At 38.9% G+C, this 15,649-nt stretch overlaps 1 protein-coding gene across 1 annotated transcript in view; it reads left to right on the forward strand.

The window, feature by feature from the left end:
* The window catches only part of UFL1 (UFM1 specific ligase 1), a 311,744-nt gene that overhangs the window by 206,594 nt on the left and 89,501 nt on the right, over positions 1–15,649 (forward strand). The window lies entirely within an intron of this gene.

A 15,649-nucleotide genomic window follows, 5' to 3' on the forward strand; every position in this document is an offset into this window, starting at 1 on the left:
CAGCATCTCTATATGTGTGATTAGCAATTAGGTCCCACTCTATATATCTCTATATAGCAATTAGGTCCCACTCACTAGCTCAGAGAAAACGGAGAACTAGAGAAAAAGCCTGCAGAGGGAACAGCTGCGAAAAATGCCATATACAAGTTATATAATGGCTAAAAATAGTGTTATTCCTCACAGCTTATTTTTAAAAGTGTCCTGAAATTACAGGTATGCTTGAAAGGGGTTTTCCAGAGAGTTAAAATTGATGGCCTATCTTCAGGATAGACCATCAATATCCGACTGTCCGTACACATGCAGATCAGCTGTTTTTAAAGGGCCATGGTGCTCTGCCGCATGCTGCTTTCCATTTTTCGCTCACGCTGCTCAATACTGTCAAACGCTTTCACACTTGTACTGGTAGTTCACAGTATTACAGCCTTTTCACATTCTGGGAGAAGGCTGTAATACTGTGGACCACCGCTACAAGTGTGTCGGCGTTTGACAGTATTGAACAGTGAAAATAATAAAGGGGAAGCAGCGCTGAGCGCTGTAGCCCCAACCAGACAGCTGATAATTGGAGATGCCAAGAATCAGACCCCCAATGATCAGATATGGCTAGCCTATCCTAAGGATAGGCCATCGACTATCCCTTCGAAAAACTTCTTAAAACTAAAGATATTATTAGAGAAAGGATTCCTGAATTTATATTTTTTAATTGTTACTACGTTAAATTAGTCTGCTTTGGACAATTCTGGTTTGTTAAAAGAGTTTCTTCATAAAAATCTGATCACAGAGTGCCCCTCTACTGGAACCGATAGTGATCAGCAGTAATCTGTGGGGGATACAGGTAGCAAGTGTTCAATCTTCCTACAACACTACCACAGGGGAAATTAAGCATTACACAGTGTCCACTTAAGTTAATTGCCTGTCTTTGTAATGCAGAAGCATTTTTGGACCTCCAGAGTGAGATATGCTATTTATAGCCACTCTCTGTTCTGGCTAATGGATGACAGCCCTAAAAAATAGGCTCCCCTCTATTAATTAAAAAATTCCACAACACGGTCTTTAAAAATAGATTTTCCTAACAATTCGAATCAGTGGGACCCGCCACCGATCGTAAAAACAAGGATCCCAAACGCGCATATTCCCTCCACTGCACCCCAAAGGCTATGTACACCTTTGAGGGGCATTTTTTTTTTTTTTAACAGGTCAGTCAGTGTGTTTGGTGTAACTTTTTATGTTTACTTTTTTTAGATACAGCTGCTCTGTATTCTCTATACAGAGCAGCCGTACCTTTAATTTTGACCTGAATCCGTTAGGATCCACCTGTAATCTATCACATGAACTTATGAACTTAGATGTGATCAGTCCCGCGGACGCGACGGGAACAGGATTTAGCGCTACATACAGCTGCTCTGTCTAGAGAAAACAGAGAAGCTGTATCTAAAAAAGTAAAAAAACATTTTTATTTAAAACTAAGTATAAAGTTATATCAAACACACTGACTGACCTGTTTATTAAATGAAAAATAAATTGTGTATAAATAAGAAGAAAAGATATTGAAATATATTGGTTTGGAATACCATTTCCAAGATTCTCACTTCATCAAATCACAGTGACAAACTATCTCCTGGTCCTATTAGCATCTACATGTGGATAAACAAAAAATGTCCTTGACAAAAATATTTCACATGTTGTTGTTGTCGTCTTCGCATTGTTACTTGGAACCTCCCACAAAAGAAAATATTCTGCATGATAATTAGAAGCTTCTTGATTTTAATTTGTTTCACAATCACTGAAGAGAAGCACAAAATCAATCTCCAGTACAGGATGTATTTCATCTAACACAATCTGCATATACAGTATATGCTCTGTTAGTAATAAGCATATAAATCGCATGGGCTATTAACTTTTCCCATGGTATACAATAACCTCTGGCAGTTACGATACCATATAAAGAAGCTATGAATAAATAACATTGGATCTACATGGCTTATATATATATATATTTATATAAAAATAAATCCAGCATTACAGTCTTTGCATAAAGTGCATACAGACTCATAAAATGTTACAGCATTAAAGTTAAAAACTGTTCTACAGAGAATAACATGTATTTGCTAAACAGTAGTACCCCTTTAAAACGGTAATCCTTTAATAGTGTGTGTTATCCCGCGAGATTACGCAGTAAATTACAGGTTACAGCGAGATTACGCTTTGTTCTGCTCTAACTACCATAGAAACAGTAACAAAGTGCAGAGATTGTGAATAGACATCCCGTGGAATGTCTATTCACTGTCTAAAAACTTCAGTATTGTTAATGTGTTAGTATAAGACAGCACATAAGGATCTAAAAGGATCCCTATGCGCTGCCTAAATGAATGGAGAGGAGTGCATGATGCTGATTGGTCAGCGTCATACACTCCTCTGTACAACGCCCACTTGGTCTAAAGTAAAAACACGCTCACTTGGGCATTAAGCAACTCATCAGCATAAATCTAAAATCGCTAATAAAGTGGTGAAAACAGATCGTTTTATTAAATAAAAAGCACTGCTGTCACCTACATTATAGCGCCAATCTCCGTATGTAGGAGATATGCCACTTATAATGTGGTGACAGAGCCTCTTTAAAGGTATAGGCAAGTTATATGAGTCATAGGTTTTTGCCATTTTTGGGGTCAGTGGTGTTTTTATCAAAACGTAGCATGCTCTAGTTATACCTTTTTTCCCTGAAAATTTTCTTTATAGGCTCCAAGAAAAATGAATGTACAAAACGACATAAAATCTTCATAAAAAGTGTGTGTGAAGGAGTACTTACCCTAGTGTTAACTGACACGGATCTTGTTTTAACCCTGATGTTAAGATCTAGTAATGCTATGACCTCCCTTGAGAAAAGCTCCATGGAGGAGCTGAAACATTGGACAAGGGTGAATAAACTTGATACCTCACATAACCAATTGGAGTTTTGTCTATTCTCCTTCTGGGATAGGACTTTCCTGGTTAACAGTAGGAAAGCGGTCTTGAGCATCAAATTGCCCTAGACACCTTTCTACATTCAAAACATTGATGGATTCTCATGTTGACCTAAAATACATGTACTAGGAAAAAAAGCAAAAAGGGAGACACGGCGCCAAGTAGCGTGATCAATAGTATAAGGAGCAAAAAAACGGTACATAAATGCTCACCTGTTCAGTGGCAAATTACCGGCATGTAATTTGTATCAATAGCTGCTGCCAATCCCAGACGCAATCCCCGTGGAGATGCCAAAGTAATATTGAAGTAAGAGAAAAAACGGGATAAACGGCGCTGCTTATAAAGGTACGGTTTATTAGAAGGATGCTACGCGTTTCGGCGCCGGACCGGCGTCTTCATCAGGCATCGCCGAAACGCGTAGCATCCTTCTAATAAACCGTACCTTTATAAGCAGCGCCGTTTATCCCGTTTTTTCTCTTACTTCAATAAAATACATGTGACAAAATAAAAATTAAACCACAAAAATCATAGTTTGTAACTAAGGCTGGATTCACACAAGCATGTTCGGTCCGTAAAGGACGGAACGTATTTCGGCCGCAGGTCCCAGACCGAACACACTACAGGGAGCCGGGCTCCTAGCATCATAGTGATGTACGACGCTAGGAGTCCCTGCCTTGCTGCGGGACAACTGTCCCGTACTGTAATCATGTTTTCAGTACGGGACAGTAGTTCCACGGAGAGACAGGGACTCCTAGCGTCGTACATAACTATGATGCTAGGAGCCCGGCTCCCTGCAGTGTGTTTGATCCGGGACTTGCAGCCGAAATACGTTCCGTCCTTTACGGACCGAACACTCGTATGAATCCAGCCTAAGGGAATAAAAGTGTGACCAATGAAATTCTATCATCATATTGAGAATGGGTATTTGTAAGGTTTTGTCTGGACACAAAGGAAACAAATATTAAAAAAAAATGTTGATAAGCTATCATCTCCTTTCAAAACACAAAATGTAACAGCCTCTGGCATCTTGAATTCATTCGGGTGACAAAAAATAATGAACTGGATTGCCCTGGTCAACTGTTCATAGTCACGATTACTACTAAATATATTGAACATTTTATTTTTAAATAAAAAAAATAAAATGTTTCCCTCTCTCTTCTCTCTTTTGAATAGATCTGAACTTTTTAGGTGGTGTACACCAAGGTGTAAGAACAACAGAATTAGTCTATAGGGTGATTCAGAAAGCAACCAAGTTTCTCCCTCAGATAAAGACTAACAACTACAAAACCCACCAAACCTAGGACAGTGTGCTAAAGAATGGATGCCCAAAACATTTACTAGCTCTTCAGGAAATAGTAAGGATGGTAGGTAATTATTTTTACATTTGGAACGTTTCACATGTAAACTTGAACGTGCTTTTGTGAAAAAAAAAAATAAAAAAATATATATATATATATATATATTTTATTTTTACAGTTTTTATACTTACAAAAAGACATCCAAAGAAATATAAATGACAAAAATATCACAAATTTACATTTTACTCCCCCCTTATATATCCTCCCCCGAACCTCAAGCCTAGAACAGCAATATGATTGAACGTGCCTCACCATGGGCGCAAAATGGCTACAAATTTGTCCATGTTACTTGACAGGACAAAATGCAATTTTCAATTTGCGCAACCATTGTGACTCAGTTGGTATCTTGTGAGAGATCCAAAATTGCAAATCTTTCTCCCCATCTGCTAATAATGACCTATATACACTGAATACAACATTACTGCTTTCACTATGGGTAGAAGTATAACCAAGAACACACCATTTGATCTCAAATAGCACATCTGTATTATAGACTTCTTTAATCTTCTAAATAACTTAAAGGGAAGGTGTCACGGGAAAAAATTTTTTTTATATGTTATTGCTTTTAGTATGTCATTAAAATAAATTTTATGTATTTGTGTTTTTGTGTTGTACTTTTTTCTTTCTTTTACTTCTCTATGGGGGTTGCCATTTTTTTTCATCTCTGTATGTGTCGATTAACGACACATACAGAGATGGAATATGGCACATACATCCCCATAGAGAATGCGAACGGGAGCCGTTCCATTCACTATAGCGTACGCCGTCTGTGTGGGAACAGCGCATGTGTCTTCTCCAATTTTGCAGCATAACGCAATGAGGTTGCTTTACCACATGCCAATGCTGCAATTTTGGGAATTACTCCCTCTAGTGACCAGCACATGGAAATGTTATAAATTAGAATCTAATTTATAACATTTCCTGACTTGTAAAAAAATTAGAACAATGTGTAATCATTTATATACTATTTAACTAAAAAAAAATAAAAAATTTCTAGAGACACATTCCCTTTAAAGAGACTCTGTCACCAGATTATAAGTGCCCGATCTCCTACATAATCTGACCGGCGCTGTAATATAGATAACAACACTGGTTTTTATTTTGAAAAACTATCATTTTTGAGTTGGAGTTGAAGTTATGAGCCATTTTAGATTTTTGCAAATTAGTTTCTTAATAGACAACTGGGCATGTTTTTACTTTTTACCAACTAGGCGTTGTACAGAGGCGTGTATGACGCTGACCAATCAGCGTCATACACTTCTCATTGTTCCAGCCCAGCTTCTTTCACTGCACAATCGCACTGCTGTGGATCACAATCACCTTCTCATTTTATTTTCAATTCTAGAAGATTTTTATCATTACTTATTTGGATAAAATAATTATAAAATCTTGAAAGTTCCCCTCTCCTGACTTTTTTTTTAACAATTTATTTAAAAAGTTTATTCTTTTAAATGGAGTTTAAAGAGGCTCTGGTACCAGATTATAAGTGCCCTTTCCCCCTACATAATCTGATCAGCGCTGTAATGTAGATAACAGCAGTGGTTTTTATTTTGAAAAACGATCATTTTTGACAAAGTTATGAACAAGTTAATATTTATGCTAATTAGTTTCTTAATCTCCAACTGGGCGGTTTTTAACTTTTGACTAAGTGGGCGTTGTAAAGAGAAGTGTATGATGCTGACCAATCAGCGTCATACACTTCTCTCCATTCTTGTCCATTTGTAATCACAGCACAGCGTGATCTCGTGAGATCACGCTGTGCTGTCACATACACCCACATTAACTTTACTGAATAGACATTGCCTCCAGCCAGGACGCGATGTCTATTCACACTCCTGACACTTCGGTAAAGTTTCTGTGGGACATAATCACAGCACAACGTGATCTCGCGAGATCACGCTGTGAATGACAGCACAGCATCATCCCGCGAGATCACGCTGTGCTGTGTGAGTAAGGGTATGTTCACATGCGGAGTCAAAAACGTCTGAAAATACGGATCTGTTTTCAAGGGAAAACAGCTCCTGATTTTCAGACGTTTTTTAAACCACTCGCGTTTTTCACGGCCATTTTTGGAGCTGTTTTTAATTGAGTATGAAAAACGGCTCAAAAAACGTCCCAAGAAGTGACCTGCACTTCTTTTTCGTGGCCGTTTTTTTACGCGGATTCCGATTTTTTGGCTGTTTTTCATCCGTCAACGGCCCGAAAAATGGGCGAAAATAAGCCGTGTGAACATACCCAAAGTCCCACAGAAACTTTACCGAAGTGTCGGGAGTGTGAATAGACATTGCGTCCTGGCTCGAGGCAATGTCTATTCACTCTCAAGACACTTCAGTAAAGTTAATGTAGGTGTATGTGACAGCACAGCGTGATCTCACGAGATCACGCTGTGATGTGATTACAAATGGACAGGAATGGAGAGAAGTGTATGACGCTGATTGGTCAGCGTCATACACTTCTCTTTACAATGCCCCCTTGGTCAAAAGTTAAGAAACGCCCAGTCGGGCATTAAGAAACTAATTAGCATAAATCTAAAATTGTTCATAACTTGGTCAAAAATGATTGTTTTTCAAAATAAAAACCACTGTTATCTACATTACAGCGCCGATCACATTATGTAGGAGATAGGGCACTTATAATCTGGTGACAGAGCCTCTCTAAATATTTCAAATGCAAATATTTATAAAAATATTTATTTTTAATACTAAATTCTACTTTAAGTTGTTTAAAAGAATTTCCAATAACCAACTGAGATAATGTAACGACTTTAAACCTCCATTCATCAAAACCAGTATGTTTTGATTATTACACCTGAACGGTAAGTTAATGCTATAGAAATAATTGTCATGCTTATATCAATGATATACAGTAGCTTGACATAAATTGCTTCTTAAGCTCCCTGCCTCTAGACCTTATAAGAACTTACATTCACCACTCATCATCTGGCATTAAAATTGGATTGGATTCTGGGCCTTACTAAAGGAAATAATTCAATTGAGTAGCGATTAAATAATTTTTGGGGATAGGAACTCCAAAGCCGCCCTTACTTTTTCTCTTTAACCCCTTAATGACATGTTACGTACAGTTACATTGCTGCAGTTAGGTACTTAACACAACAGCACGTAACTGTATGTGACAGTAATGGAGCCATCAGCCACGGGTTTCAGCTTTATGTCACAGCTGACATCCTGCTGTAACCTTAAAGAAAGAAGCGCCTCATGGTGCAGAAATCCCAAAGACAACGGATAAAATTGAAACAGGTGTAAGAGTAAGGGTATGTGCACACCGCCAAAAACTTCTGAAATTACGGAGTAGTTTTCAGGAGAAAACAGCTCCTGAATTCCAGACGTTTTTACAAGTGCACGCGTTTTTCGCTGCGTCTTTTTCGGACGTAATTGGAGCTGGTTTTCATTGGAGTCAATGAAAAACGGCTCCAATTACGTCCCAAGAAGTGTCCTGCAATGGGAAGACAAATAGTGCTACTACATCAAGATAGAAGGTCATCAAACTCATTAGTAGTAATTTCAGCCTTTAATAGGGTGACGTGTTTTGACACTGGAACAGCGTCTTCAGACCATATACATAAAAAACCACAGACCGTGTGGATTATAAACATAAAAAGATGTGCTTTGCACTCGCAAGGCACTGATGCATAATGCAATACACACAGACCAGATTCACGTGCGTAAATCTGATACGCTCGTGTGAATGTAGCCTAAGAAGAAAAAAAGGGGGCGCATATTAAAGCTACTGCTCTTATCCCCTGGAGGATAATAGTATGTTGATATATTAGAACCACACAATTAACAAAGGAGCCAGAGGTTAAAGGCCTGTATCTCCGTATCATGAAAAATCCTTAAAAAATGATAAAGATACAATATAAATAGCATATTATATAATCAGTTAATTGAATAAATATATAAGTAAGTAAAACATTTTAGTAAATAGAAATATATTGGATTACAAGTATAAAAATGTAATCCATGTATTTGGACAGGAAGACATCAATTAATAAATAATTAGGTAAAAAATAAGAGAGGTCATCTCTCTCATGCAGTAGGGGCTGTGGTATACCTTAGAGTGATATCTCTATATACTAGTTGAGACCATGCAGCTGTAAACACGACAGTTTGTAAGTGCAATAATTTTCACGTTGGCCGAGTTTGGCAAACCTGTTAGGAGTGGTGCAAGCACTTTTTCAATGGGCGTAATGTTAATACATTTGAAGCCGTTATTGTGGGCAGTCGCAGTGTCGTGACACACTATGCTTTAAAAAACAAAACAAACAAACACTATTAACGTCAGACCTATGCGATAATCCTACTCCTCAGGTGTTGGGTAGTCCACCCGATATATTGAAGGTTACAGGGACACTAATAAGTACACCCCAAAATTGAACTCACAATTTAAAAATGTTCTAACTGGAAAAACCTCCTGAATCACCAATGATTGAAAGGATGTTGCTCTACGAGTGATAAAACAACATAAGCATCACCCTATTAAAGGCTGAAATTACTACTAACGAGTTTGATGACCTTGTATCTTGACGGAGTAGCGCTATTTGTCTTCCCAATTTTCCTATTTGAACATACCCTGTTGTAACGGCAAGGACAGGAGCTAGCCTCCGATCTGGCTGATTAACCCCCTTAGATGCAGCAATTAAAAGAGATTGCTGCATCTAAGTGGCTACTAGTGATTGGCACCCCCTACGACGATTGTGGGGGTGCTGATGGTTGTTATGGCAACCGGAGGCCTAACAATGGCCCCCTGGTCTGCCAAGTATGAAAGCTTAATAGGCTTGCTAGCAGTGTATAACACAGCTCTAATACACTGCACCATGTAGGTAGTGCAGTGTATTAGAATAGCGATCAGGGCTTCATGCCTTCAAGTCCCCTAGTGGGACTAAAAGTTTATAAAAATGTTGTATAAATGTATAAAAATAAAAGTTTCAAGTTAAAAAAAACAATAACCGCCTTTTTTCCCCATAAGTATTTTATTATATAAAAATGGAAACATTAAAGTACACATTTGGTATCGCCACGTCTGTAACGACCCAAACTATAAAATATATCACGTTATTTTGCATAGTGAACACCGTAAAAAAATAAAATAAAAAACAATCCAGAATTATTTGGTCACCACCCCTCTAAAAACGTGATAAAAAAGTCGCATGTACCAGGAAATTGTACCAATGAAAACTAAAGCCCATCCGTCCAAAAAACAAAACCTCCCACAGCTTTTTTGATGGAAAAATTAGAAAGTTACGGCCCTCAGAATATAGCGACACAAAAAAAGCGATTTTATTGTGCTAACACTGTAGAACATAATAAACTATATACATATGGTATCGCCGTAATCGTATGGAGCCGCAGAATAAAGTACAAATGTCATGAACACTGAAAAAAAAATAATAAAAAGTAATGTCAGAATTGCTGGTTTTTGGTCACCTTGCTTTCCAAAAAAAAAAGGAATATAAAGAGATCAGAAAGTCGCATGCAGCCCAAAATAATACCAATAAAAACTACAGATTGTCACACAAAAAAATAAGCCCTCACACAGCTCCATTGGCACATTTTTTTTTCCTGGCTCTCAGTATATGGCGACAAAAAATGCAGTGTGCCAAAAGAGGAATAAGATTGGGTACCATTTATCAGTGCAACACTGGCAACACATCTGTGGATTATTATTTATTTACCACATTATTATACTCTATTATTATGCCCGGATGTACTCTGCCCAGCTTACATATGCCCCCACATTTTAAACTGAAATACCAGCAATACCCCAAACAGAACAACTACCAAGCAAAATCTGGGCTCCAAAAGCCAAATGGCACTCCCTCCCTTCTAAACCCTACAGTTTACCCAAACAGCAGTTTACATCCACATATATGGCATCGCCATACCCGGGAGAACCCGCCTAACAGTTTGAGGTCTGCAGTGGCACAAGCTGGGTGCAAATTATTGTGCACTAAAATGGCATATCAGTGGAAAACTGCAATTTTCACTTTGCACCATCCGCTGAGCAGTAATTTCTAATGAAAAAACACCTGTGGGGTCAAAATGCAAACTACACCGCTTAAAATGCCTTAAGGGGTGCAGTTTCCAAAATGGGGGTTACTACTTTGGGTTTGTCTTACTATTTGATCTCAGAGCCTTTGCAATTGTGGGCCAATGCTGGAAAAATCACCAAACTAGGCCTCAAATGCACACGGTGCTCTTTCACTCCTAAACCCGGTTATATTTCCAGGCAAATGATAAATGCCTTGAGGGGTGTAGTATCCAAAATGGGGTCACTTCTTGGGGGTTTTCACTGTACTCTGGTAACTAAGGGAGCACTATAAATGCGACATTATGCCTGAAAACCTATCCAGCAAAATCTGGTATCTAAAGGCAGAATAGCGCTCCTTCCAATTTGAGCCCTGCCACGTGCTCAAACAGCAGTTTAGGGCCACATATGGGATATTGCCATAATCAGGAGAAATTGAGTAACAAATTGTGTGGTGTTTTTTCACCCCTTGTGAAAATAAAAGAATTAGGAGCTAAAACTACATATTTTTGGGAAAAAAAGAAATGTTTATTTTCACTTCCTAATTCTAATAAAATATATAAAACATCTGTGGGGTCAAAATGCTCACTACACCCCTAGATGAATGCCCTGAGGGGCGTAGTTTTCAAAATGGTGTCACTTTTAAATGGTTTCCCCTGTACTGGTACCTCAGGGGCTCTGCAAATGCGACATGGCACCCAAAAACCAATCACGCAAAATCTACATGCCAGATAGCACTCCTGCCATTCTGAGCGCTGCTGTGTGTCCAAACAGTAGTTTGTGACCACATTTAGGGCATCGCCGTACTCGGAAGAAGTTGACTTGAAGTTTTGGTGCTCCAATGTTTTATTGGAAAAAAAAATCGATTTTAACTTTCACAGCCTAATTCTAATAAGTTGTGCAAAAAAACCTGTGGGGTCAAAATGCTCACTATACCCTTAGACAAATTCCTTTAGGCGTGTAATTTGCCAAATCGTGTCTTTTTGGGGATATTTCTACTGTTTTGGCACCACAAGACGTCTTCAAACCTGACACGGTGCTTAAAATATATTCTAAAAAACAGGAGGCCCCAAACTCTACTAGGTGCTCCTTTGCTTCGGAGGCCGGTGCTTCAGTCCATTACCACACATGGGGCACATGTGGGATATTTCTAAAAACAGAATACAGAATCTGGGCAATAAATATTGAGTTGCGTTTCTTTGGTAAAATCTTCTGTGTTATAGAAAAAAGTGGATTAAAATGACATTTCATCAAATAAATTTTAATTTGAAAATTTCACTTCCACTTTGCTTTAATTCGGGTGAAACGCCTAAAAGGGTGAATAAATTTTCCAAATGCAGTCTTGAATACTTTGAAGGGGTGCAGTTTTTAAAATGGGGCAATTTATGGGGGTGGGGGGGTTCTAAAATATAAGGCCCTCAAAGCCACTTCAGAACTGAACTGGTCCCCAAAATAATTGTTTTTTGGAAATTTTCTTGAAAATATGCTGCTAAAGTTATAAGACGTATAAAGTCCTAGAAAAATAAAAGTATATTCAAAAAACGATGCCAACATAATGTAGACATCTGGGAAATGTTAATTAGTAACTATTTTGTGTGGTATTACTATTTGTCTTACAAGCAGATACATATAAATTTAGAAAAATTAAACACTCAAAATGTGTGTTTTTCACAAATAAACAGAATATATTGACAACATTTTATCACTAACATAAAGAACAATGTGTCATGAGATAATCTCAGAATTGCTTGAAAAAAATAAAAGCATTCCAAAGTTATTACCAGATATAGTGGCTCTTCAGTTTTTGAAAAATTGCCCTGGTCCATGAGTCCAAAACAGGATGTGTCCTTAAAAAGTTGTCCACTACCAGAGAACTGATGACCTATCCACCGGATAGGTCATCAGTATATGATCTGAGGGGATAAGACACCCGTTATAGTTGCCTGCGGGCATCGGATGTCATTGCACAGTATGCAATGTACGGAGCCGGAAGGAGTTGACTCTGTACATTGCATAGCGGCCGTGCTGCAGAACTGCAGCTCTGCTCCTATTCACTTGAATAGGAGCAGAGCTGCAGTAAAGCAGCTCAGCCGCTATTTCGTGACCGGAGACATCTGCTTCTGGCACGGACATCCGATGCCCGGAGGCACACGTTCAGACTGATCGGTGCAGAGCCCGGGTGTCAGACCTCCACAGATCATATACTGATGACCTATCATGTGGATAGGTCATAAGTTGTCCGGTAATGGACAACCCCTCTAAGGCGTTGAGGCTAACTTTAAGGCTTTTTTCATTTATATATCACAAAAAATTTTTGTTCAAACTATTAATACTGATGAATAATAATTTGAGAACTATTTTAATTAATATTATTTAGCCTTCCACATCCAAATCAAGTCAGAGGTTTTTGTTTACAAAAAAAGTTGAAACAATTGATTTATATTAAAAAATAAAATAAAAAAATCAGACATCTTTTGATATATGAAATCCTACATATTTTAAATTATTTGACAAGTAGTGAATGGAGAATTAACTGGAGAAGGTTCCAAAAGGTAATAAACAAGATTTCTCATTGTTCACCTGAATTCCTGAAAAGAAGCTTAACAGGTTAATGCATCAATAGTAGTTGTCAGTTATTTGCGTCTCCCAGAAAAATTATTCTCATATAGGAACGTTTTCTCAGTCCTAGCCCCATAGCTGAGGCAATAAATATTATAATTTCTAATCTCTACTGCTAGCTGATCGACAATAAAGGGCAAAAAACAATTGTGACAGAGGACATCCCTGTCTGGTATAGCATAAGATATTATCACATTTAGGGTATGTTCACACAGCTTATTTTCAGCCTTTTTTTGGCCCGTAAACGCCCTGAAAAACGGCTGAAAATACGGAAGCTGAACGCCTCCAAACATCTGCCCATGGATTTCAATGGGAAAAACTGCATTTTGTTCCGACGGGGCGTTTTTTTTACGCGGCCATTTGAAAAAACATCAAGTAAAAATATGCCCTGTAAAAAGAAGTGCATGTCACTTCTTGAGCAGTTTTTCATTGGGCCAATAGAAAACCAGCTCCAAAAACAGCTGTAAAAAACGCTTCAAAAGATGCTTGATGCTTAAAAAAAAAACTGCTGAAAATCAGAGGGTGTTTTCCCCTGAAAACTGCTCCGTATTTTACAGCCGTTTTTTGTTTGCCATGTGAACATACCCTCAGACACTGCCTTGTGCTAAACCCAGGTTTTTCTGCCATTTATCAAAAGCTCTTTGATCTTACAAAATTGGAAGCAAAGGACATAAAACTGTAATCCCTTAATGGTGTGTGTTAAATGCTTTATGGTAGGAACACACACAGCGTAAACACTTTGTGTTTTCCGCAACGGATTTAATGCGGAAAATCTGCAGCGTTTTACAGTAGCAGCAGTGTGGGTGAGATTTCAACAAATCTCACCCACACACTGCGGAAAAACGCGGCCAAAAAAAACCCAACGCACATAAATTGACTTGTGGTGCAGTTTCTTCAACCGCAGCATGTCAATTGATGCTGTGAAATCGCAGCTCTTCTTTTGCGGGTTTTCCCATTGAATTCAATGGGGTGCTTAAACCCACAATACGCTATTCCACCGCAAAAATCGTGAGTAAGAAAAAAAAATAAAGTGATACTTCGAGTTCCCTGCTTCTTCTCCAGTCCAGCCTCCCTGGATGACGTAGCAGGCCATGTGACCGCCACAGCGGTCACATGGCCTGCAACGTCATGCAGGGAGGTCGAAGCGGACGTCAGTATGTGCGATAATTTACACCTGAAAAAAACGCACCATAGTGTGGTGCGGATTTTCAGGCGGCATTACCTGCGGTGTTCAGGGCGGATACGCTGTGCAGCTTGATGCCGTGTATCCACCATGTGTGTCTTCGTATCCTAAAAGGGCATGTCCAAGATTGGATTGATGGCTCAGCATGTAGTGCCAAGGATTTTATTAGTTAGCCAATACATTTATTTTACTAAAATTTATGTTTATCCACTTTTCCTCCCCATCAATAGTCCCAGGTACCTCTGTTTTTCTTGCTACTGGATACGATCTCCAGGAGTTTTCTTTTTTTTTTTCTTTGTCGACATTTCCCCTACTCTCCTCTTCATTTGAACTGCTGGCGCATCTTCTGTTCAGCCCCGCCACGCATGCGGCACTCAATGGCTGCCGCGAAAAACATGGCTTACGGCATGCAGGCAGGTCAAAATCTGTCTCAAAATTACATACGGAGTATTGAGGCAGATATTTATGCCTGCAAAAAACTGTGTGAACAGGGCCGGATATTTAGGTTTATAAAATTGAAGGTTAATTTTTAATAAGTTTTCTTCATCCATTTTTGCGATATGATAAATCTTGGACGCTATGGCTGAGTTCACACAGAGTTTTTTTGCAGGCAGAAAGTTCTGCCTCAAAATTCCGTTTGGAATATTGAGGCAGATTTTCCTCTGCCTGCATGCCGTTTGCTGCGTTTTTCGCTCTTGCCCATTGAGTGCCACGGGCAAAAACGCTGCGAAATACGCTTTCTCTGCCTCCCATTGATGTCAGAGGCGTAAACGCCCGAAGATAGGGCATGTCACTTCTTTTTACCACGAGCGGTAATAAAATGCGTCCGCCTCCCATTGAAATCAATGGGAGGCATTTTCGCCCGTTTTTTGGTGCGGTTTCCAAGTCAAAAACTCCACGTGAACAGGGCCTAAAAAAGCATAATAGTGAACGGTGATAAAAACAGACTTTAGATCTCTTTTTTGTGATCTGCTTACAAAAAAAATGCTGGCATGAGCACAAATCATATTATCCCAGCTCCTTTTACATCAAAATTAGAAGTTACTTTTTTTTTTTATTAACTAGCATCCCCATCTGTGCCCTTATCAGCTCTTATCCATACAATAACATTTCTGTACTCTGCATTATAGAGATGATGTAGGTTACGCAATGTGATCCCATGCTTTCCTATGGGAGAATTGTTGGCATCCGATGCACCAGTTGTGACACTGGACCTCTCCCTGCACCAGACAGAAAGATGCTACATGCATTTTTCTGTCTGGCTACATCAGGCTATGGATGCCAGAGCAGTGTGCAGACATGTCATCAGTTGTGTCCCGCTTAATCAGAAAACAATTGGCTGAACACAAGCAGACCAACGAAGAGGATAGGTCAAAAATGACTAGGATGGTGTGGAAACCTTTAGATTTAGCAGGTCAATTGCAAGATTAGTCAAGTAATTGACTTGACGGTCTCTCAGTGTCCTCCGAACTCTTCCATTATCGGT

Source organism: Rhinoderma darwinii, chromosome 4 (genome assembly GCF_050947455.1).
Source record: "Rhinoderma darwinii isolate aRhiDar2 chromosome 4, aRhiDar2.hap1, whole genome shotgun sequence".
In the NCBI taxonomy this organism is placed as follows: Eukaryota; Metazoa; Chordata; class Amphibia; order Anura; family Rhinodermatidae; genus Rhinoderma; species Rhinoderma darwinii.